Below are 25577 nucleotides of genomic sequence, written 5' to 3'. Positions count from 1 at the left end.
AGTACAGAAACACTACAAACTGACTCTCAAGCAGGCATTCAGTCCACGATCTTGACTGTGTTTTCTTTTCTTTTTTTTTTTTTTTGACTGTGTTTTCTTTTCTGATGGTTTTAGGAGATGAGAGGGTAACATAGTCTGTGGTGAGCAGCAGTTGGAAGGCTCTGTGACAAAGGACAGTCACCTTAAACTTCAATTTAAGAAGGATATTTAGAGGTATTGCAGGACCAGCGACCAGGTCAGTCTGAGAACATCTGAGAGCATGTGAAATTTGAGGAACCTAACACACTCCGAATTATCGAGCAGGAAGAAATAGACCTTTCTGACGTTAATTTTGATGTGTGCTTCCAATACCTTTTTCTGAAAGCTGCAGAGTGCATAACTGTCGATAAATATATCTTTATAATTAGTGACACAAACCAAGAATAGACCTCTTATCTTGATTTATACTGTTTATTTTATAAAATATTTTTCCAGAAGTTTAAATATAAGTTTATTTCTTGAGGGATCACATTTGACTCTTTGGGAATGCAAAGAAAAGACACACAGCAGTGGCCCTGAGCACATATAAAGAGCCAGCAGCAGGTCTGTTGTGTGTCAACTCCCTTGCCCCAACGTCCCCACATCTCCTGGTATTTTTAACCTTTAACTTCCCCAAGGAGAGCCTTTGGGGCAAGGGATGGGGAGGATCGGTCCTGGCGCTCCCAGGCCAGCTTGCCATGCTGCTGCGTGCGCCCTGTTCCCTTGCCAACCAAGCCGGTTCATCCGTGCTACCGAAGGGCCCTCATCACACACCTGCGGCAAACACCTGCAGGCGATGTGCGTCACGGTCCATCAGTAAGAGGTACGGGGGAGTAAGAGGGGAATTGGAACAGGGCTGGAGAAGCTCTTCTAGTTAAAAAAATATATTCCTATAGAAATAGGAACATCCTTCCCATTTCAGCTTAACAAACGCCTACTTTTTTTTTTTCTTTTTTTTTTTAAGATTTTATTTATTTACAGGGCAGTGATGTGCGCAAATAGGTTTGGGAACCACTACTGTATTAAGATAAGGCCTAAGAGAAGGGAACATTTTTCCCTTTACGCCATTCATTGGCCTACTTTCTTTTTTTTATTTTTTTGTCGCCCTTTCATAGTTAAACAGCTTTATTTTCATGTAAAATGTAAATTGGCCACTTTATGTAAAATATAAATTATATAAAATATATTTGGCAACACATATATAGTTTTCTATACATATAATAAAATATGAGAGACTGAATATACACACTGACAATAGCCAGACCGCATTCAAAGATAGAACTTGGGGGCACCTGGGGAGCTCAGTCAATTAAGCATCTGACTCTTGGTTTTGACTCAGGTCGTGGGACCACACCCCACATTGGGCTGGTGCTCAGCACAGAGTCTGCTTCAGATTCTTTCTCCCTCTCCTTCCCCCTCTGCTCCTCCCCATTCCCTCTCTCTCTCTAAAATAAATAAATAAAATCTTTAAAATAAATAAATATTATAAATAAATAATATAAATAAGCATTTAATTAAAATAAATACTGTAAATAAATAATATAAATAAGTTTATTTATATCAAAATAAATAAATAAACAAACAAATAAATAAAATATGTTCTTAAAAAGATAAAATTTGATCTCACAAGCTGTCACAACCTGCCCAGCTGCAATAATCAGCCTAGGAAACCAGGCAGAAGGTGAAAGCAGAAAAATCTAAGTTTCTCAGAAATGATGTGTCCAGGCTTGCCCACATCTCACTCACCCCACACAGGCAAACACCCAGCCTCAGACCGGCCTCTGAGGACAACACAGGGACAAGCGAACTGAGACCCACAGTTTGCATTTTCAGTTTCAAACGATGTTTTAAGAAAACACTTTCCAAGAAAACGGTCATGAGAAGCTCATAACACAAACACTCTCATTTATATGTCGTCCTCAATCAAGATGAAAAGGGCTAGGATAAAAAGTTTCCTTTCCACGCAGCAGGTTCCAACCCCTGAGTTTTACCACCACAAGTTGAAAGGATGTCCCGGTCTACCAGCGAGACGGCCCTCGGGCCCCCGGAAGGCTCTCCAAGAGGGTCCTCCTCCTCTCTGCTGGCTGAATGCACAGTGAGGACACCTGGCCACTTGCCTTTTACACAAAATGGGGACAGCATTGCTTTTTATCCAGGCAATAAATAATATTGCAAAGTTGCTTGGGTTTTTTTTTTTCCTTAAAATTCTCTCAAGATAAGTTTATTGTGAAAATAAAAGTCAAAATATTAAAACTTTTCCTTTACCTCTTAATGCACAGTAATAGAATTTGGAGGTCTTAGGAAAAAAAAAAAAAAGCCAAGTGTTTTACAGGGAGTATCTGTCACGCTCAGGAAACATCAAAGCATCTTAACATGTGTTCCATAAATTCACATCAACAGAACTTGTAATTTAAAGTTACATTTGATGACATGCAGGTTACCCCAAGAGATGAGAGGATCAGAAAGCTTTGAGTGGAAGAAGGAGAATTTCTATAATCTCATTTGACAAACTACACTTAAATAAATTGGGTCGTTATTCCCCTTTGTCACTTTTGCTGGGTTAATATTTCGTGGCCAACGAATAGAATCTAGACCTAAATTCAAGCTAATTTATCAAAATTTGTCATATTTGTTCTTGTTGCGTTCATTTTGTACATTCTAGTATAATATATACTTAAAAGTGTAAAATTACTGAACAAACTAAAGAAGCTATACATGTCACACTTAACATTACTCCAACTTTCAAAAATATGAAGCAACCGTGAATATTTCTATGGGATAAATATTGACTGGCCAAGTGCCCATCTTATTCTCTATGTTCTAAAAGGAAACGTTACCTGTAAGTAAAGAATCCATACCTACAGAGACATTATCATTTTGGTATCTGTTGACTTAAACATCCTTCAGAACTAACGATAGTTTACAAATCCCCAAAAGCCTTTCCTTGCACGCCATTCTCCAGAAGCAAAGGCAAAGAGACAAGGAGATAGATATTCATTCTGGCCAGCTTTCATGAAAAATAAGAAAGTTCTGCCTTAAAGTCTGGTGTCCTGAGCACATTCTTCCCCTCAAAACATTAGGAACCGTGAGAACAGAATAGCATGGTCTAGGCTTTCTCCCACACCCCAGGAGGGCTCCATCTAGGGGCTGGAGAGCAGACCATGCAGGCCAGGCCTCTCAGCATTGACGACGTTTATATCGGATGTGCTGAATGGCACTTGCAGATGATTCCTTTCAAACCAGAGGAGAGTTTCTCATGACCAACGGGAATGGTTAGTCTTGTGTGTCAATGTGACAAGACTAGTGTACCCAGTTACTCAAGCAAACACTAGTCTAGGTGAAAGTATTCTGTGATGTGTCTAACACCTAGTCAGTTAACTTAAAGAAAGCAGATTACCCGTGATAATGGGAGTGGCCCTCATCCAATCTATGGAAGGAGGATAGAAGAAGAAGAAATTTCACCTGCAGACTGCAACACCAGCTCCCGACCAAGGGTTTCAGGATGGCTCTTCCTAATGGCTTGTCCCAGGGATGTCAGACTTGCCAGCCCCCACCATCGCTGCCTTTGTTTCTCTGGTAGAACCCTGACTGAGAGACCAATTGACTGGTCTAGGATGGTATCAATCTAAGCTCATCGAGAAATAAAGGACCTCATTATATCCTAAATGTTAGTCAGTTGCCAAATCCCGAAACATTGTTGCAGATCTTTAAAACGATTTGCTACTCTGCCCTTAAATGTCATGGGAGTTAGTAAGAACATTCTCTATTGCACAACTAGTTAATGCCAATTTCTATCAAGTTGAAAAGACACTTGAAATTGGCACTTACACCAGTTGGGGTTCCACTGTTGTTAAATGGCTGTGGCCTTTCAGGTGGAAAGAGCACACATGGAAGATGTTTTCTGGAATGCTACCACAACCAAAGTCCCCTAAAATTAAGTAAAATTAAGGCGCACCTGGGTGGCTCAGTCCATTAAACATCTGCCTTTGGCTCAGTTCATGATCCCAGGGTCCTGGGAGCCCTGCCTTGGAGCCCCTACTGAGCAGGGAGACTGTTTCTCCCTCTCCCTTTGCCTCTCCCCCCGCTTGTGCGCACACGCGCTCTCTCACTCTCTCTCAAATGAATAAATAAAATTTTTCAAAAAAAAATGAAATAAAATAAGTATGCCATGATGAATGCTAAAATGAAGCTGGAATTGGTGTCAGCCCATTTCCTAAATTGCAGCTGTTCCAATAATTTCACCTTACCTGTCTTATTTCAGTAGCTTTCTGGAGGATTTTATTTTATTTTTTTGTCCACATCTAAGAAAGGATCTGTGTTCCAAATTTTTCACACAAACCGTCACTGATGAGTCCTACCAGTTCTTTCCCCACCACAAGACTACAAATTTTATTCCTGTTACATTCCTCTCCTGCCAAAATAGGCCCTATGGCTGGGTGGTTTTATTTTGTTCCACCATAAGTGGGTTTAGTATAAGCTTGTCCAAAAAAGAGATAGCAGTGACAGTTAAATTAAAAGTGGCACCAATTAATGTATTTAAGGAACACCATATGCAAACAGACAACAGATAAGGAGAGGAACTTTATACATGGAAAACACACCAAGCTTCAAGAATAATCAATTTTTTTTAAGATTTTATTTATTTATTTGAGAGAGAGAGAAAAAAAGTGCAAGCAGGAGCAGAGAGGAGGGGCAGATGGAGAGGGAGAAGCAGACTCCCCACTGAACAGAGAGCCGGAAGGATGGGGTCGGTCGTGGGGCTCAATCCCAGGACCCCAGGATCATGACCTAAGCCAAAGGCAGTCACTTAACTGACTGAACCACCTAGGCACCCCAATAATAAATTTTTAGAAGGGCTGTACCCCCAACACATTATTAGTGAAAACCCCAAAGATCAAGGGAGTATAAAGTGGGATCATGCTTCCTGCTACATGACTTCCCCTGGGCTGCAACTGCAGCCTGGGAAACAGTAGCTTGGGGGTAAAATAATCAGAATATGGACTGGTTCACACCCTCTCAGTTCCCCATCTACTGCAGGACTTTGGGTCCATGTAGGAGATAAAGACTCTCAAGCCACCAGGCCCCTCTGATTATCATAGCCATGAAAGATCACTTGCCTCTGCCTCTAGACACTGCCAGAGACATGACCAAAATGTCGGCAGACTGTTTCCTCTTTTCCACCTCTTTCCCTCTGTCGTACCATTCTGTGCCCAATCCTGCTCTTAAGGAAGAACCTGACATCTGTCATTCCCCAGAGTTAGTGTGTTACCCTGGGCTCTCAGAGTTTTGACAAGTTTATATTTGCTCTAGCCATGGAATCAAAGAGATTTCTGGCATCAGTGGCAGGCTGGGGTGGGGGAGGCAGAGAAGCCAACAGAGCTTTAAGGAATTTTATGAAGCTAGGAAGACAAAAATGGGATTTTAGGCTATGAAAGTGGCCTTAACAGGCCAAGATACCAAAAAGAAACTTTCCTAATATAGAGTATCTATGAAAACTATACAGCAACCATCATACAAAAAAGAAATCCCAAGATTGAGAATAAAATAATATGCCACTATGATCACACTGTTCAAACAAATGGAGGTTTTAGCCAGTATAATTAAACAAAACAAAGCAAAACAAAACAAAACCCAAAAAGCTAGGAATAAATCTGATGAAGATTTGTAAGACACCTACACTGAAAATTACAAATATTGAGAGAAATCTTTAGAACTATGCCATGCTCATGGATTGGAAGACTCAATATTTTAAAGGTGTCAATTATCCCAAAATAAATCTATATCCCAGCAGAGATTTTTGTAAAAATTGAAATCTGAAATAAAATTTATGTGGAAATGCAAAGGTCCAAGAAGAGCCAAGATAAGCTAGAAGAACAAATTCGATGTCTTACATGAGCAAATATCAACACACATCATAAAGCTACAATGATTAAGAGAGTGTGATATTGGTGAAGAAACTGTCACTTGATTTTTACAAGAGTGACACTTCAGTGTAGTGAAGAAAGAATAGACTTTTTAATAAATTGCCCTGGAGCATTTGGAAATCTGTATGTAAAGAAAAAGAAATCTTAAATCCCTACCTCACACCATACATAACAATTAACTCCAGATGGATTATAGCTGTAAAAGTAGGTTGTAGAAAATAAAATAAAGATTCAAGGGGCAGGGGTTGGAAGATAATATCTTGGTGTAGGCATAAAAAAAAAAAATTTAAGAAGGGACACCTGGGTGGCTCAGTTGGTTAAATGTCTGCCTTTGGCTCAGGTCATTATCCCAAGGTCCTGAGATCAAGTCCTGCATCGGGCTCCTGGCTTGGCAGGGAGTCTGCTTCTCCCTCTGCCTGCCGCTCCCCCTGCTTGTGCTCTCTCTCGCTCTCTCTCTGACAAATAAATAAATAAAATCTTAAAAAAAAAAAATTTAAGAAGACACACAGAAATAACCATAAAAAAATGATGGATAAATTTGACTAAATTTAAAAGAATTTCAGTTCACTAAAAGACACTATTAAGAAAGTGTAAAGGCAAACAACAGACTGGGATTTGCAATGCAAATAACCAATGAAAGACTAATATCCAAAATACATAAAAACTCTTATAAGTCAATGAAAAAAAAAAAGACCATCCAATAGAAAACTAGGCAATAGACTTGAACAAACAGGCACTTTGCCAAACAAACATCCAAATAGCCATGAAATGTATGAAAAGGTGCTCATCATTAGTAATCAAGAAAATGCAAATTAAAACCACACTGAAATACCGTTAGGTACTCACTAGGACATGAACTAATGAGAATATTAAGCAATTGAATTCCCCCCATAGACTACTATTAGTAATATAAATTAGTACAATCAATTGAAAATCTTTTGGCATATCCACTAAAGCTGAATATATGCTTCCCCAACGACCAATGATTCTGCTCCTAAGTATATCCCCCAAAGAAAATGAATACATATGTGTACCAAAAGAATGTACAAGAATGCTCATGGGGCGCCTGGGTGGCTCAGTTGGTTAAGCGACTGCCTTCGGCTCAGGTCATGATCCTGGAGTACCTGGATCGAGTCCCGCATCGGGCTCCCTGCTCGGCAGGGAGTCTGCTTTGTCCTCTGACCCTATCCCCTCTCATGTGTTCTCTCTCTCTCATTCTCTCTCTCTCAAATAAATAAATAAAATCTTTAAAAAAAAAAAAAAAAGAATGCTCATGGAAGGACTCTGTATAGTAACCAGAAACTGGAAACAGCTCTAAAGTCCATCAACAGAAAATGGATGGTGGTTTATTCCTATAATGGAATGCTATGTGGCAATGAAAATGAACAAACCTGCTACATGTAATAACATGAATGAATCTCATAGAATGAAGGAAACCAGACTTTAAGGAGTTACCTACTGTATGATTCCATTTATATTAAGTTCAAAACCTTGCAAAACCAACAATCCATGATTGAAGTCAGGATATTGGCTACTTTTCCTGGGAGGAGGGGATTTACTAGAAAGGGCCCTGAGGAGGATTTCTGAGTTGCCAGTAACGTTCTCTACCTTGGCCTGGATAGCATTTATAATTTCTGTTCACCTTGCAGAAATGAACGCATACTTTTCTCTATTTTTTTATACTTTATTAATTTTTTAATTTATTAAACTCACGACCATGAGATCAAGACCAGAGCTGATATCAAGAGTTGGACACTTAACCGACTGAGCCACCCAGGTGCCCAATTTTTGTTACACTTTAATAAAAATCTTCCTTTTTAATGTACCAAAATGTACATTTACTATTGTATAAAAGCAACAGTAAATGGGGGATGACAGAGGGACAGTTATTTCTTCAAAAGTATATAAGGGGGCACCTGGGTGGCTCAGTTGGTCAAGTGTCCAACTCTTGATTTCAGCTCAGGTCATGATCTCAGGGTCGTGAGCTCGAGCCCTGTGTTGGGCTCTGCACTGGGCATGAAGCCTGCTTGGGATTCTCTCTCTCCCTCTCCCTCTGCCCCTCCCTACCCCTCTCTAAATGTGTGTGTGTGTGCGTGCGCACGCACACGCCTGTGTGTGTAGGACTCTGTAAGTGGTTGAGGTTGCCTGAGATTTAAATTGGAAGCCCTAGAAGACCAGAAGTTGAGACAGAAGCTCAAATGACTTCCAAAAACATTATACAATTTCTTTGCACATTGAAAATGACCTTTTGGTTCTTTATGTCTCATTCCATTCTTTCCGTTCTGTTCTCTAAATGCCCTAAAAAAATCTACATAGTACAATAAACATATTGTGTTGTTTGTTCCTGGCCCATTGACATCATGTCAAGGCTTGAGCAAAAAAGTTAAAACCTTAAACCCAAATCCCCTCCTCACTATGTCAGTGCCACCGAAGCACCACAATAGCCCAGAAATGGAAATGAGCATCTTGACCATTTCTCTGAGGAACCCCACAAAGGCTCATTGTGGTATTGCAAAGGGCAAGGCTTCCAGGGCAAAATCCCTCAACAGGAAGGATTTTGCCTCGCCCTGGCTGTTCCAACATAGCTCATGTAGATTGCGCTGCAGAAATGAGTTCTTCCTCTGGATAAATAATGTTCAGAGGAGCGAGTAAAGAAGGAAATTGGTAATAGTATAGCAGGAAAAACACTACTGAATTTAAATTCTGGCTCTGTTTCTAACCAGTTATTTAGTGCCAGCCAGCTCACAGAACCTATCAGCACATAATGTCTTTGCAAAATAAATATATGACTGGGTGGTCATTAATCCCCTTCACAGTGAGAACATTCTTTGAAACTCTGGCAAATCCTTTAAAGTAATTCAAGTGGGGGAAAAAAAAAAAAGACCCTATCTTTGATACCCAGGCTATACCACGGGCTCTAAAGCAGAACTATGTCCTAGTGCCCTCCGGTGGATGACATACAGCAATGCTGTGTCGCACATCCTGGAATATTAACGAGGTGAGTTGTAGAGCAGACATTCTTCATTCATTCCCCCTCAGGGAACTTGTGTTTTAGGAACCTAGGGTTGTATTCCCTCTGCTAGAGCCTCAACCAGGCGACTGTGCTGTTTAAGCCCGTGACTTTTGATTCTTTTTTCTCACATATCAATGAATATAACAGTGCACACACAGTAACAAACAGAATTCTTTAAATGAAGCCAAATACCGGCATGATTCTTTTAATCCAACTTGTCAGATGGTCATAAACAGGAAGGAAATGTTTACTTCTATTTTCCCCAATGTTTGGACAGGATGTGATTTCTAATCAGAAGCACTTGAAATTGTTCTGGGCAAAATTAAAACCTGCGTCCAATTAACATGTTCTAGAAATCGAAATCTCCCTATTTACTTCTCACTCTATGGACACATTAGACAACTTCCAACTTTAATTGCTCTGAACATGGTGTGGCCAACATGATTATCAGTTCCCAGTTACTCGGGATCAAGTATGGAATGCCTACTCTTCCACGCTCAGATTCACAAACCAGCACTATCGACAGCATCCTTGAACTTCTCGAAAATAGTCCTAGGGCAGACTGCATAGCTATTGGGAACTTACTATGTGTCAAATACTGTTCTAAGCACAGGAAATAAATGATGCCCCCAAATGGACACAACTATTATAGGACGATCTTAAAAAATGTGAGATAACCAAAAGTTCTCTATGAAATTTAACTATGTGAAAGCCTTTCAAAAGCTTTCGGCTTAAAAAAGGTCTCATTAATTCTGTATACAAAGAGACAGCACTTGATCATTCCAAGGCTCTAAATTACTATTACTATTTAAGGTTGGTTCTATATGTTAATGGTGATGGCTACATAATGATTTGAAGGATGCCAATGAAAAAGCTTAATATACAGCAGGAAAGCAATCTTATGTAAAGGATGAGCACTCTCAGTTTTGCTGTTAAACAAGTAATGATAATTGGGATTTAGAAATTCTAATATTTTCCTGGAGAAGACAAGAAGAGATGTAAATGAAAGCCCCGTCTGTATTGCCTCAATTAGTGGGCAAATCATAGGATATGGGGCTGCCAGTAAGAAATCTGTGATATTTAGGTAATCTAAGGCATGTAGAAAAACTGAGTTCAGGAGATAGTTTAATTGATGGAGGAGAAGAATCTTTCTCTTGGATCTTTGATTTGGGTTGAGTTTATAGGAAAAAATTGATTTAGTTCCTGGAAGTTTTTGTTTACAGATTCCAGAGGAGTCCAGGGAGAGGGTCAGCTTGCTCACAGACTCATGAATAATCAACGAAACTGGCCGAAAAAAGCACTGTACGTCTGGATGGAGAGGCCCAGTGAGGGACCGGCACAGAGTCTGAGACAATCAGGGACTGAACCGTCAATATGGAGTGATGACTCATTCCCTTGTGTGGGCAATAAACCCTCTCGAGGGAATTCCAAATATGTTCTATTATTTGAACAAATACAATGCCCACTTTGGGGATGGATACATTTATTGTTATGACTGTTTAAAACCAATCCAATGACTCAAGTCATATATTTCTCTAACCATAAACAACAAAAGAAAAAAACAACTCTAATGACAGTTGTTCTTTAAGAAGATATAACGCTATACTTTGAGTTGGACAGGAAGCCTTGCTTTGGAGATGTGGGACTACTTTCAAGGCTGTGTACCTTAAAGTCAGCCATCATTTAAGTAGAAGGGAGGGGGTTGACTTTTGGAAGAAACAAAGCAAGATCCAACAATAAACAATTCTGTGTAAATAACAGATAGGCTTCAAATAACATGGGGTGAAATCTAACAGTGGTGGCAGCTTGACGATCAGAGGTACCCAAGAAATGTTCCTCAAAGTCCTTCTTGCCTCCATGACACTGACATATCCATTTCTTCATTTGAAGCATTACTATAGTAAAATAAGGATTGATGAAGATGAGAATTTTGAACAATGCCTTATATTATAGAAATCTAAATGCAACTTTGTATGATTGTTTATAGGGTCTAATTAATGCATGTGTTTTTAAAGCTATAATGTTTCTCTGCAGGCATATCATTTAGAGTTGGTTAAACAGGTTGTCTTGTCATTTCTGTGAAAAAATGAGGATCAACACAATTCCCTCTCATACCAGGATTTCAAAGTACAAATCACCTCAGATAATAATCCTTTTCCTGCAGTGGAGAAGGGGTGTCTGTGTACATTGGCAAACACTCATTTGAGCCCTAAATGAAAAAAACAAAAGACATCTAAAGTTAAACTTCATTATTTTAAGTCAATGTTAAGAGTCTATTAAATAATATGATCTTGTCATTCTCCCCAACCTACCCTTCTGTGTGACGATTTGATAAATGTCACATCAGTGAGTAAGGTAAAGACACTGAACTATATTTAATGTGACAGATATAAGAAGCTGGTAGGTTTGGGATGTGAAGTCAGGTAATCCTTTAGCTCCTGCTTCTATGAAAACCTAGAGATCATGCAGTTCTCCTGAGACCGTGAAATTTGGAAGAAAGTTTCGTGAATATGGGGATTTTGATTTGTAGTATCAAATAGAATTCAGGTTTTTGTCTTAAGTGCAGTATATGTGTATTTTTGTTGGTGCCTAATAGAATGAAAACATAGAATAAAAATATACCAAATTACACTTTTTCTCAAATCCCGCTTGTTAAATAGGAAAAGGGTAATTTACATTACATCAATTACCCATTACATCAAAACATACAGAAGGTTATTTTTGAATGAAGCTGATGTCAGTTTCTAACCTGCTTGAACCATCATATATGCTGAGAGGTGAAAAGATAAGCAAGAAATAATGCCTACGATAAAAAGTACATTTGGTTTGGTTTGGTTTGGTTTGGTTTGGTTTGATAGGTTTGTTTCTTATAGAAAAATGAAGAAAACTCACTCCCTGGCCTTGGGTCCCCTGGGTCTGTAAGCATAGGGGTAGGTTGGTCAGCTAGATGAGGTCTCCACCTGTCCACAGAGGTGCTGGAAAACGCAGAACACTCGGGCACCTGTTTCAGGATATTACACCAGGAACTTCACTTCCTTGTGCCTTCCTGCCGAGGTGCACTCTGAGGAAACAATTTTCCCTGGGCACTAAATATAAAGCTCAAGAGATGACTGCAGCCAATGAAAGAGATATCTACCACTTTTATCTTGTTTTAATTCCAAAGCATGGTAGAAGGACAGACTCTATCGGAGATCTTCACCTTCTAGAAGTATATTAAAAAACAAAAATAAAAGGCAAGAAACATGCCTTGAAATTGAACTTTCAAAAAATATTGTCACAAAAGTGTACAATGTGGCTACTGTTCCCAACAGACTGGGAAGTTAATGATATCACTGACGCAAGTCAGGAGCATTTAAAACTTCTCTCTTTTGACAAAGTTGGTCAACCTGAAGCTCATTCTTTTTCTTTCTCTATAACATAATGTTTCTGAGGACAATGTTATAAGGCTTTTCAAAAGGAATTATCCCAAGGTACATAAAAGGGTTCTTGTTAAGCATTTTGAGAGTAAATGGTAAAATATTTTATAAAAGAAAGAAAAAAAACTGTTCAATAGGCCTTGCTGGGAAACACGGAGCACTCTTTCCCTATGAACATCTTGGAGTCATTACCCTTAATTCCATTTAGATAACAATTAGTCATGGTTCATGGCTAAATGATCAGTAGATATTTTTCTAGATGGTTTTTGTGCTTCGTCAGGAGCATGATGAGTTATCCTTGCCACATTGAATATTCATTCAAATGTAAGAAAAGGGACGGAATCAGTAAAGGAGAAAGCAGAGGCTAAGCTGCACACGATATTTTAAACAGATTCCAGTCATCCAGGTAAACAAGTCACAGAACTGTTTAGGTAGGTTGTCCAGACCAGGAATTTTCCAGAAGATTATCTCAATTGATATTGGAAGCTTTGGGTTCTCAAATATTTCCTTCAGGGGATTGAATAATAGAAATGGTTCTTCATACTGGCATTGCTTTAATTATGGACATTATAAATAGCTGCCATTGTGAATTTGTAGATGAAGACACAAAATAAATAAGAATTTAATGTCTTATTCCAGCAAGCTTTCATCAGGAAGAGCACTTTCCATTACATCAAAACATACAGAATGTCTGGCTAATTCTTTTTCCATCAGATGAGAATTGTTGCCTTTATCAAGGAACAGAGAGGAATGTTCTCTAACTAGTTACTTGTCCTTCTGACACTGATCAACAGTATACTAGTCTGGATTAACTACAGGCTAGTCCAAGAATAGAAGTTAAGACGAGTCAACAAATTGTCCAGGAAAGAGATGCCAAGTCTCAGAGGTGCCATTTCTCTCTCACCAAGACCCTGAGGCTCATTTTTTTCTGCAAAAGTCATTATAAGGTATAACCAGGCTCCTCCTGGAATATTTCAGCTGTGGCTTGCCCCTGCTAATCTAAAAAGAGTAGAAAGTTTCTTCCATCTCAATGTCTTCATTGGGATTAGAGACTCAGTCTAATTGGAAAACAGAACGAATGCATGGTTTAAAATATATCACTACAGTACTTTGTCTATCCATAGATGAAAACCAGGCTTACATTCCCTGGGTTCACTTCACTTTCCTACTCTTATTCCTGAAAGAGATAATAGGGTTGATACTGATGCGGAGCCAGTGAGCACATTTGTCTCTCTAACTTCTGCCCCACCAAACCACAGTATAAGAATACAATGATCTCACATTGTGCTTCTTTTTTTTTCAGGACAGGGTACCCACTGGTGTATAGTGTTAGTTGTGGTAGTGGTAATAGTAATAACAGTAGTTGTTGGAAAGATGAATTAGAAATATCAACTAATGTCTGCTTCCTGGAGGCCAGGCTAAGTACCTCTGGTGAATTATCTAATTGAATCTTCACCACCCTATGAGGTAGGTATTATTAGAGTGCTTATTTTTCCAAAGGGAAACTGAGAAATAGGAAGCTAATTACCTTGTTTGAGGACACACAGCCGGTAAGTGATGGAACACTAAGATTGGAATCCAAGTAGACTTACTCCAGAGCATCCCACTTGAACTGTTTTGATGTACTATGAGCAAATTAATCAATGAAGAGAAAGAGGAACCTACAAAATGCCATTTCTGAGGTCTTCCTTATTATTAGCAATGTTCTTTGAGTTTCCAGGATGCTGACATTAACAAAATATTGCTAATACCAACACCTGGAAATGTATTAGAGTTTCACATACAATTTGGGAAGCTAAGAAATAATTTCCCAAAAGGCCTACCTTAAAATTTGTATACAAAATTATTGTAATGAATATATTTGCATTAGGATGGGTACTCCAATTGGAAAAAGGAAAGACTACATTCCATTCACATACCTCTCCAGAAAAGCTACATAGAAACCTCACAATAAGTCAGTGAGTATGGCCACAGAACAGGGACTATACTATCAGTTTCTTCACACTGGTCATGATCTGCCTGGATGACAATATGTGCAAAATGGCAGAGCATCAGAGCATCAACAAAGCAGCCTTAAAGAAAGAGTCTACTCGGAACAGTTTGCCTGAAAGTTACATAGTTTCAAATGGCTCAGTCCTTCCGAACTGTCTTATCATAATTGTCTTGGTGGTTGACTCCCCAGAATACATCCCACCCCAAATGGTTAGCCATGGTAATCCCATTCCTCTTGCTGTAACTGGCTCAGGGGTGGCATCCAATCTAAGGCAAAAGGTGAAAGGCATCCACCCAAAGGTGAAAAACCTTCGGGGAAAACTTTTCCTTTCTTCCTTCCAGGGATGATGCCCTGTAGGCTTTAATACCTGGAATTACAGCCATGGGGTCAATACAGGGTGAAGGTAAAAGTAAATAAAATTGCCAGAAAGCAAAGCTACAGCTCGAGATGACACAGGAGGAACTGCCCTACCTATGAAACTCTTAAGTGAAATGAGAAAGTACCTTATATTTCCTTATATTTCAATCAATTTGAGTTAGAGATAGTGTTACTTAAAACCTGAGATGTCTTAACAGTTTCATTTAACATTTAAAATCTCACGAATCCTTTCATTATCACAGGAGGTATTCAGAACTGTGCCCATCTATGTAGAAATTAGTACCTGCAAACAACTCATAAAACAGCCAAAGGTACTTCCATAAAAACCATTTGGAGAAGCGTTTAGGAGGACTGCCTGAGATGAATCAATGAAAGTTAAAAGAGAATTCCCCCTAAAGGTCATGATACAAGTGTGATTAAGACAGAAACTCCTTAATAGCTCTTTCAACAGTGCTTACAACATGGAAAGCATTTTCAAAGTACTTGCATATGCATCACATTTGATGTTCAACACCACCCTGGGATTCAGCTAGGACCTGCACAACTTCTTTGAACAAATGCGGGAACAATGATTCAGAGAGATCACGTGACTGCCCTTATCAAAGACACATCTGTGACTAGGACACAGGTCCCCTGACTTGTATCTCAATGTTTCTTCTGTTGTCCACAACATCTGTGGATTGGGGGTCAATACAGCAGAGTGGAAACGGTATCAGCTATAAACTCCTGCTCAGCTCCTAACTGCTACTAACATTTTACTTTAGGCAAACTGCCTGTGCCTGTTACATAATAGATGCTCACAGGTGACTCACATTACTTTTATTGTTCCACTAGCCATCCTTACCCTCTATGTATTCATTGTATGGATACCCAAACTCACAATCAAGTATTGGAGAGTGATTATTAAATGTAAGGTCCTGTTGAAGTAAGACAAGTACCTTTTACCATGTTTAGTTAAACTTAAGTGTTTCTGATTTTAACCATCTTACCTTTAGCCCTTGGGGCCATAAATGACACTCACATGATTAAGTATATTTATATAATAGCTTTTATTAGTGTGGCAATTACTTTGCCATGAAATTTACTTATCAACAAAATGCCAGGGAGTAAAACTATTCCTAATGAGGAAAGTTATCTTGCTCAGTTGTTACTAATCCCCAGAAATAAGTCCAGGGATTACAGCCAAATTCTAGGCTTTTCCACATAGTGCAGGCCTTGAGGTGGTCCCATGCTGCCTTGTTTTGGTATGAAGACTGAGGGGGGCGCAAGAATGGCCCCAAAGATCTTGGCTGAAGCCAGCATTCCTTCACTCTGGTCTTTGAATGGACCTAAACCCTTCAGGAAGCTCAGCCTTAGCCACACTGAGTATCAAACTGATTTGAGTTGACTGCAGTGTAGCCTCGCATGACCAGAATAAGCCCATCTAGGAAAGCATACAGGAAAAAGGGAAATAGCGACCAACATAACAATGGACTCTCACCTCATTTTCCTCTCCTTTGAAAATCTGGCTTAAAACCTTGAGAATAAAAATTTCTCTTGTAACTAATTTTTTTCCATGATAAATCAGTGATAACAATGAGAATAAAACTCAATGTTTTTTAATTAGAACGACCCGCCATCTCAGTTTGCCCAAGGCAGTACTGGTTTATGCTTGTTCTCCTGGCATAATTAATAGCACATCCCTTCCTCTAAAGGTCCTGGTTAGGCAATAAATTATGTGGTCCCCCAAGATTTAGCTGCTAAGGAAATGACTAACCTGTTCATTGGTCTAAATATTTACTGCTAGAACAAGTCATCCTATGTTATAACTTAGAAAGAACCACAGTTTTCTAAGGAAAACACTAAACTTAATAAATCAGTAGGCTTAATTTTGGATATGATTCTTAGTCAATGAGGTCTTATCAGAAAGTCAAAGGCACCTGGGTGGCTCAGTCGTTAAGCGTCTGCCTTTGGCTCAGGTCATGATCCCAGGGTCCTGGGATCGAGCCCCACATCGGGCTCCTTGCTCAGCGGGAAGCCTGCTTCTCCCTCTCCCACTCCCCCTGCTTGTGTTCCCTCTCTTGCTGTCTCTCTCTCTGTCAAAAAATAAATAAAATCTTAAAAAAAAAAAAAAAAGAAAGAAAGTCAAGTAAGACACACAGCATTGTGATAATTATTGTCTTTCTCCTCACAGGACTATTCCAATATTTCTATGTTCTTAGATATAAGCTAGATAGCAAATTTACCAAAACACCCAACCTCCAAAAAAGTGGGGCATTATTAAACCACTGGCTTTAGTTTATGGATTGAAGTAAATGAAAACCCTGCTGCAAAATCCATTACTTTCAGTAAAATGTTGAATAGCAATGATGAAAATAGGCATCATTTTCTTGTTCCCATTTTCACCACTGTTATTCAATATTATACGAGAAGTCCTAGCCAGAGTAATTTGGCAAGAAAAAATATTAATAAAAGGCATCCAAATTGGAAAAGAAGAATTAAAATTCTATTTATTTGCAGATGGCATGATTATATAAACAGAAAATTCCGAAGAATCTACCAAAAACTACAAGACTTAATAAACAAGTTCAGCAAAGTTACAGCATACAAAACCAAGGCACAAAATCATCTGCGTTTTTATACATCAGCCATGAACAATCCAAAAAGGAGACCAAGAAAACAATTCTATCCCAATAGTATCAAAAAGAATAAAAACCTAGCAATAAAGTTAACTACAGAGGTGAAAGACTTATGCAATGAAAACATTACTGAGGGGCGCCTGGGTGGCTCAGTTGGCTAAGCGACTGCCTTCGGCTCAGGTCATGATCCCAGGGTCCTGGGATCAAGCCCCGCATCAGGCTCTCTGCTCAGCGGGAAGCCTGCTTCTCCCTCTCCCACTCTCCCTGCTTGTGTTACCTCTCTCACTCTCTCTCTCTGTCAATTAAATAAATAAAATCTTTAAAAAAAAATTACTGAAATGAAATTAAAGAAAACCTAAATAAATGAAAAAAAAATAGGAAGACTTAATATTGTTAAGATGGGAATATATCCCAATGCAATCTACAGATAAATGCAACCCCTACTGAAACTCCAATGACCTTCTTTGGAGAGATGGAAAAGCTATCCCCAAATCTACACGGAATTGCAAGTGACTCTGAATAACCAAAACAATACTGAGAAAGGAAAAAAAAGAGTTGGAAGACTCACAGTTCCTGATTTCAAAACTAACTACAAAGTAAAAGTAAATAAAAGAGTGTATCACTGGCATAAAGACAGACATACAGATCAATGGAATAGAATTGATAGTCCAGAAATAAACCCAAACATTTATAACTAATTGCTTTTTTATAAGGTTGACAAGGTCATTCAATGGGGGAAGAATTGCCACTTCAACAAATGGCTCTGGGAAAAAATGTATAAACACATGCAAAGAAAAAGTTGGACCCCTACCTCACTCCATAGTCAAAAACTAACTCAAAGTGGATCAATGACCTAAACATAAGAGCTAAAAATAAAAGACTATTAGAAGAAAACACAGGCGGGACGCCTGGGTGGCTCAGTCGGTTAAGCGGCTGCCTTCGGCTCAGGGCATGATCCCAGGGTCCTGGGATCGAGTCCCACATTGGGCTCCTTGCTTAGCAGGGAGTCTGCTTCTCCCTCTGCCTGCCTCTCCCCCTGCTTGTGTTCTGTCTCTCTCTCTGATAAATAAATAAATAAAATCTTTAAAAAAAAAAAAAAAGAAGAAGAAGAAAACACAGGCATAAATCTTCATGACCTCTAATTTTCACAAAAGATTCTTAGATTTGGCACCAAAAAATGAGCAACAAAAGAAAAAACAGATAAAGTGGACTTCATAAACATTAGAACATTTTGTGCACCAAAGGAAATTATCAACAAAGTAAAAAAGACAACCTGAATGGTAGAAAATATTTACAAATCATATATCTGATAAAGGTTTAGAATTCAGAATACATACAACTGTTACAACTCAACAACAAAAAGAACAAATCAATTAAAAACTGGGTGAAGAATTTGAATAGACCTTTCTCCAAACAAGATATACGAATAGCCAACAAACCCATGAATCTATATTCAACATTATTGGTGATTAAAAAAATACAAATCAGAGATGACCCCTGATGTTGTAGGCGCAGAAAGCAGGAGAAACCACAGCACAATAACGAAAGGTCCTATCAAGAAAAACTAATGGAGCAACTAACTACCAAAAGAAAATCAATGGAAAATCTTTGACTTCAACCACAAGAAGATTAAAAAGAGGTTCCTCCTGCACCAAGAAAGAACTGCAGATCTTTTTCAGTGTTCTTGGAGGTGTGGGGTGTGATAGGAAGGAAGAAAGGAAGGAAGGAAGGGAGGAAGGATGGGAGGAAGGAAGGGAGGAAGGATGGGAGGAAGGAAGGGAGGGAGGAAGGGAGGGAGAAACGGTGGGAGGAAAGGAGGGAGAAAGGGAAGAAAGAGAGAAAGGGAGAGGAAATACAAATCAAAACCACAATGAGATACTAGTTCACATCTACTAGGATGGTTTTCATTAAACAAATGAAAAGTAATCACTGCTGGCAAGGATGTGGAGAAACAGAAACTCTCATACATTACTGATGGGAATTTGCCATGCTGCAGCCACTGTGAAAAACAGTTTGGTGGTTCTTCAATAAAGAAACAAAATTACCATATGATCCAGCAATTCCACTCCTAGGTACATACCCAAAAGAACTGAAAACAGATATTCAAACAAAAACTTGCTCATGGATGTTCATAGCAGCACTATTCACAATAGCCAAAATGTGAAACAATCCAAATGTCCTTTCACTGGATAAATGGATAAGCAAATTGTGCTATATCCATACAACAGACTATGATTTGACCACAGAAAGGAACGAAGTGCTGATAGATGCTATGATGTAGATGACTCTTATAAACATTTGCTATGGAAAGAAGACAGATACAAAAGTTCATATATTGTGTGATTCCATTTATATGAAATATCCCAGATAGGTCAATCTATAGAGACAGAAAGCAGATCGGTAGTTGCCCAGGGACTGAGGGGAAGCAGAGGGGGTATGACTACCTAATGAGTAGAGGTTTTCATTTGAGGTGATGAAAATGTTCAGGAACTTGACAGTGGCAATGGTGCATGACACTGTGAATGCCCTAAATGCCACTGAATTATGCATTTTAAAATGGTTAATTATAGGGCGCCTGGGTGGCTCAGTTGGTTGGGCGACTGCCTTCGGCTCAGGTCATGATCCTGGAGTCCCGGGATCGAGTCCCGCATCGGGCTCCCTGCTCGGCAGGGAGTCTGCTTCTCCCTCTGACCCTCCTCCCTCTCATGCTCTCTGTCTCTCATTGTCTCTCTCGCAAATAAATAAAATCTTAAAAAAAAAAAATTTTTTAAATGGTTAATTATATGGTTTATAACTTGCACTTCAATTTTTAAAAGCCAATACTTTGTTGGTAAATAATAATATATTTCTTAAATTCTAGTCCAACGTTCCTAGTACTCATACTCTCTCACATTAAATATCAATCATGCTGGCTCTTCAAAAAATTACTTTCAGGGACAAAAAGTTTAAAATGTGATAAACACGTCTCTTTTAAAGCTATTTGACAACAAATTATCAAAAGAATTGACCAAAAATAGATGACATATCGTGGCAACTCCCTGCTGTTGTTTTAAGAAGAAAGTTATATTTACCACACACATATTGGCATAGATGCAAACCTGGAAGATTCTTTATCAGAGCTCAGGATGTCAGGAGTGTTTTTAAGGACTAGATTGTCTCAACAAAAAAAGAAGCAAGACCATCAACCAAACCAAACTTTCAGTGCCACCAAGAGAATGTTCTTCCCTATTCCTGGAGAGTTGAAACATAAGCAAGAATTAAGGGGAAAGGCAAAGAGGGAGGGGAGAAAAGAGAACATGAAGAGAGGAAATGGAAAGAAGAATAAGAACAAGGGGTGTGTATTGGGAACTGGGTGCCCCTCACAGCTCCTCAAACACAAATTTCTTATCTTGATCGAATGCCCTTCGATCAAGTCCAGTTCAGGAGGTTGGAGCAAAAATGCCTAACCCATTTAGCTGGAAAAGGGTTCCTTGTAGTTTAGGTAGGAAATAATTTGGCCAAAAAGCAATTTAGGTGAGCTGGCCACTGGATCAAAGGGCAATTATTTGGAAGCACGTCTCCAGTTACAAGTTTTTCATCTATTGGTATCTTGGGGGCACCCTGGGGCAATTTTCTGGATTTTTATTGTGATAAATACACATAACATAAAAATTTACCATTTCCAAGTGGGCGGTTCAGTGTCCTTCAGCACATTCACAAGGTCATGCAACCATTGCCACTGTCAAGTTCCCGAACACTGACACCCCCAACTCACGAAGTAGTCATCCCCCTCTGCCTCCCCTCAGCCCTTGGGCAACCACCGATCTGCTTTCTGTCTCTATAGGTTGACCTATATGGGATATTTAGTATAAATGGAATCACACAATATATGAACTCTTGTATTGGGCTTCTTTCATATAACATGTTTTCAAGGTGCATCTATGTTACAGTGTCTATCAGCACTTCCTTCCTTTTTATGGCTGAATAATATTCCATTGTGTGACTACATCACAATTTGTGATTTCTTTATGAACACTGGGTTGTTTCCACCTTTTGACCATCGTGCATAAGGCTGCCCTGAACATTGGTGTACCAGCTTTTGTTTGAACATCTGCTTTCAATCTGGGGGTGTACATGCCTAGGAGTAGATTTGCTGGTCATATGGTAATGCTATGTTTAACTTATTGAGGAGCCACCACACTATTTTTCACAGTGGCTGAACCGTTTCACGTTCTTACTGGCAATGTTTGAGTCATACTTTACGTCTTTAAATCTAAGAGCCTATTTTCTAGTCAGTTAGAAAGGATTTTCAACCAATATCATTTTTAAATTCTGTCTTCTACCAATTTTCCACTATTTAAAATAGCAAAAAGAAAAAAAAATTAACTGTCCAAGTATATGAGACTGCTTAAATTGAGTAGGGAATATAAGGGCATATAAGGGCAATATAAGGGAAGTCATTTTCAATCTCTTATTACTGTATTTAGTAATTTTTAAATCTTCACAGAGATAAATGGCAGCTTCTCTGAACACTTCCCAAGATCATTTGTCCAAGAAACACTCCTAAATCCTAACAGGAGTTAAGATAAAATACTAGCCTGAGCTGCTGTAAGAAATGATCCCACATTTAATCGAGATTTGTCAACTTTTTAACAGAGCAAAAGAGAAATTGGGAAATAAAAATTTTTAATTTTGTAATATGCTGCTAGAAGGAGGAATGATGTCGTTAAATCCAATCCCGATACAAGGGTCAGCATGGATAGCAACTAACAAAAGGAGCTCATCTGCCCTGGCCACTACCACACAACAGACACTGCACTAAAGATACTACACATCACCTTCAAGACAACACTTTGAGTGAGCTGCTACTGACATCTCGTTCTATAAAGGAGAAAACAAAAGCTTAGTGAGGCCAGAGCACTTGCTCAAAGGGGAAGTAAGTAGCCAGAGTCTGGATTTGAACTCATTTCATTATACTAAATCCCAGGATCTCAACAACTCTGCAGAACTCCATGTGCCCATATTTTGTTTTTCCTGCAGTTTTAGAATATGAAAAATCTGATTTCCTACAGGTACACTGCAGCAAAAAGGGAGAGAGATGACGTGATGCTGTTATAATATTTGGGAGATCATGAGTTAGGGTATTTTAAAATGTATAGTTTATCTTGAATAATTTCTATAGAAACCAAAGACTGTGATTATTAATACTCTCTTCAAAGTATTCCTGTTTCAGCTCATTTATACTAGACATACTTTGAGTACCACAGCATCTCACTTTTCTGTTTGAACTTCCTCTGTCTGCTATAGATCTTGGGAAGTGAGTTTGCATAACATGATGATTTAGTGCCCTAAATGCACAGAATAACATGACTAATATATATTGAAATTGAGAGGCAGGATATATAGTCTAAATCAGTGATCATCAAAGAGGACACTCATGTCAGTTTGACAGTGAACCAACAAAAGTCTGCCCTCTGTGTCGTTGGTGGATGGAATGTCATGTGTGTTGAACAAGTCTCCTTACGTCTAATTTTTAAATACAATTTAGAGGGCAAAAAAATGCATTGTTAGTATTTCCTTTAACAAAATAACCTATGGCATCTTCTGGAATCCAGTAGGCAACTTTGAAAGTAATTTGAATGGGGATTCACTCGGACTCCTGACAGTCTTCCCAGCATGAGAAGTCGTCAGTGAATGGCTTTGCTCAGATGCTGTCTCCAGCTAAGTCTGCTTACAACTTCCAGTGAAAACACAGTGCTTAATTCTCACACCAATGGCTCTATTTCCCCAAAGCTCCTTATTTCAGTCCACTACCGGTACCTGGTGGCCTACACTAGGAGAGTTTTCTCTGGAAAGCTCCAGGAGGAGAAGGTAAAAATGCAGCTTATTTTCTGATTTCTCTAAGTACAGAAAAAGCATGGGGAAGTCACTTAGGCCCATTCAGAATTTAAACTGTGTTTATAAAGAAATTTAATTCCACCTAAATCCTGATGGAGTTGTCACAATTTGATATTATCTAGAATTAGAAGTCCATTTTCCTTCATTCAGGTAATTAAAATATTGCAGAATAAGAGAGGCTAAAAGGAGCTGAGCAGCTAATAAAGCTGAAAGTCTTAATGGCCCAACAGCACCAATAATAATATTTTGTCACTATGGAACAGCTTTCAGCCAATAAGCTCAAAGCTGAATGTAGTCAGAGATACCAATACCCCCTCCACGTTCCAAAGATGCACAGACTAGCACTTCAGGTGGCAAAAGCTGACGGTGGCTACTGGTGTTAGGGCAGATTTGGAGGGAGGACTGCCACAGAAGAAACAGTGACATAGACAAAGGGCTTAAGCTCTACTCTTAAAGCAGGGCCTCAGGCCAGTGTCTCATGCCCCAGAAAAAAAATCTTGTCATCTCAAGTTCATCTCTTGTTCAATAAGAGTCCTATACCCGCAGCACCCTGACTTACAGCCATCTCCCCTAGCAAGATAGGTATCTGACAGTTTGCACTTGGCTTGGTCAAGGTTGCACTTCTCCCAAGGATAACTGACTTGAATAGGACTCCAGTAATTCCAAAGGGGTAAGTCTCCCGTAGGGAGAATCGTAGCTAAGTAGTGGAGTGATCCCAGGGCATCAAAAGGATACAGATCTGGAGGATAAGACATGGGTCCCTGTGTAGGATGTGACCACATGACACTCAATTTCCTTGGGTCAGTTCCATCATCCGTAAAGGAAAGAGATAAGGTATGGCTGCCATGTTCTCTTCTAATTCCTAGCACCAGAAGACCCCGACAGGACTGTGGCTCCTGCTCAATACTGAGGAGCTGGGCAGGAGTGGGGGCAGCCCTGCTTGTGGGACACAGAATGCAGAGACAGGGGATATGATAAGGTTACAAGCACAGGGTGAGTCAGGCTGGAGGTTGAGAGTGGCTGGCCAGCCGGAACTCAGCCCACACTGGGTAAAGATGTGTGGGTGGTGGAGAACACTCTCTCACACGAACCTCTCACCACAGCTGCGTGTATCCCACCTTCTCTGCCATCCTCAGAGAGGAGACGTCATAGTAGAAAAACATTCCAAAGGCAAAGGTGGTAATTAAGCCCTGTTATTACAAAGGGGACCCAACCACTCTCTCCAGGAAATTAACTAATTTCCCTTTAGTTAAGTCTTTTGACTGTGTGAAGGGTACCCTGACTTCCATCCAGAGTCAAATGACTAATACAGTAAAGAGTACACTGGGCAGATTCTCAGGTAATTCTGTGTCTACTCTCTGCAAAGAGGAAGGAAAAGTTTTTGCTTAAAAAGTCAATCTTAGCCACCATACACTACAAATTGTCCGTGTGTACTTAAGACCCGTGTTCAACATTAGCAAACCTCTTTGCCCTCACACCTGGTTTTAAACTTAAGCTTAAGAAAAAAGTTTTATTATGTGCTTGTTTTTAAACAAGTCAAAAGTTTATGACGGTGGATGAGTATGTTTCACAATTTTTGATTGTAATAGAAGCCACAGTCAGACATTTAAAGCATGGATAACTGGCTAACAACCTCCCCTTCCTGTGGTTAAAACAACAGGAAGTGATTTATAAACTGTCATCAGAATTAACTCAGCTAAGCAATATTTCATCTCACTTAGTTGGCATGATTTAAAGCTCTTGGCACACTAAAATAAAAAGTATAGTCTTCATCGACTGCCAAACAATAAGATTCGCATCCAAAAAAAGTCAAAAAATTGAGTGAAGATTTAGATGTATATAACCTTTCAAAAATTTGGACTTCAGCGTATAATGTAGAGTCATCTCAGATATTGGTGGTAAATAACTCCAATCTTTGGGGTGTAAGGTAATTGCTGGAGACCAAGGAGAGTTTAACAATAAGCAGGTAATGCTATTTTACTAACCTCTAAAAATCTGATATAGTCTGTACCTGAATGCAAAACACTATGTATAACGAAAATGTCAATAAAACTGTAGAAACCTTACTGCCTTCTGAAGATCAAGCCCATTTCCCAACAACTGATTAATGAAACAGAAGCCACCACCTTCTTGATCTTGACCCAACTTTAATCCCTCCACAGAAATCCCTCACACAAATCCAATTACAGAGTTTTGTGGCAAACCACTAATTAAAGTGAAGTGTGTATCTTACATAACAGAGATTCTCAAATATTTTTTCATCACCTGCCCTACAATTTTACTCCATACCACTGACATTAGCCAAGAAGTATTGTCTTAGCCCTAAAATGCAATAGCATA

The 25577-nt window shown here is 39.2% G+C and overlaps 2 long non-coding RNA genes across 4 annotated transcripts in view; both read right to left on the bottom strand.

The window, feature by feature from the left end:
• Positions 1-25577, bottom strand: part of LOC115940895 (uncharacterized) — a 165640-nt gene that overhangs the window by 97517 nt on the left and 42546 nt on the right. The window lies entirely within an intron of this gene.
• Positions 7725-25577, bottom strand: part of LOC145722532 (uncharacterized) — a 37671-nt gene continuing 19818 nt past the window's right edge. Inside the window, exons 2-3 of the long non-coding RNA XR_014146853.1 lie at positions 11094-11164; positions 7725-10850 (exon numbers count right to left, since the gene is read on the bottom strand). This is a non-coding gene — a long non-coding RNA (uncharacterized LOC145722532). The remainder of the gene's footprint in view (positions 10851-11093; positions 11165-25577) is intronic.

This window comes from Leptonychotes weddellii, chromosome 7 (assembly GCF_054177405.1).
Source record: "Leptonychotes weddellii isolate Sample4059 chromosome 7, ASM5417740v2, whole genome shotgun sequence".
In the NCBI taxonomy this organism is placed as follows: Eukaryota; Metazoa; Chordata; class Mammalia; order Carnivora; family Phocidae; genus Leptonychotes; species Leptonychotes weddellii.
Note: the sequence above shows the minus strand (reverse complement) of the source record. Positions and strands in the feature narration are given on the sequence as shown.